A 545-nucleotide genomic window follows, 5' to 3' on the forward strand; every position below is an offset into this window, starting at 1 on the left:
TTAAGAAAGAAAATACTGTAAAACAGAGGCAGAGTAGGGTGGCCCACACTGATAGTCTCTTGGCTCAAATCCAATATACCGCTGCCTTGAATCCGAGAGATTCTCCAAGTGCTTGTTATCAAACTGAAGTAGAAGTTAAAGTAGTTAATAGTGGTGGTGGTGGTGGCAGCGGTGGTGGTGGTTGTCGATCTAATCCAGATGGAGGAATAAGATCATTAATCTTTGACCCACAAGCTGATGCTTGCAACATATCATGCAGTCGCATCATTCACGCAGTCGCAACAAGATTCCATTTGTGGTTTGGATGCTGGAAACAAAACAAAGGGAAAACAATTAAGATGAAATAAATAAATGAAGGAAAAAAAAAGCTCTGAAGCTCAATGGTTGAGAGGTCACAGCGGTGGATTACTGAGTCACAAAGTCAAGTTCAAATTTAACTATTACAGAAGTGATGTGGCTCTTGTCAATGTACACAACACTGACTGAGAAACAAAAACCCCAAAAAACAAAAGAAATAAGTCAAAGCGATAGTCTCTAAGTTGTAG

At 39.8% G+C, this 545-nt stretch overlaps 1 long non-coding RNA gene across 1 annotated transcript in view; it reads right to left on the reverse strand.

Moving 5' to 3' along the window:
• Positions 1-6: 6 nt before the first annotated feature.
• LOC106881778 (uncharacterized) overlaps positions 7-545 on the reverse strand; it is an 8092-nt gene continuing 7553 nt past the window's right edge. Inside the window, exon 4 of the long non-coding RNA XR_001410899.2 lies at positions 7-307. This is a non-coding gene — a long non-coding RNA (uncharacterized LOC106881778). The remainder of the gene's footprint in view (positions 308-545) is intronic.

This window comes from Octopus bimaculoides, unplaced genomic scaffold (assembly GCF_001194135.2).
Source record: "Octopus bimaculoides isolate UCB-OBI-ISO-001 unplaced genomic scaffold, ASM119413v2 Scaffold_172290, whole genome shotgun sequence".
Classification (NCBI taxonomy): Eukaryota; Metazoa; Mollusca; class Cephalopoda; order Octopoda; family Octopodidae; genus Octopus; species Octopus bimaculoides.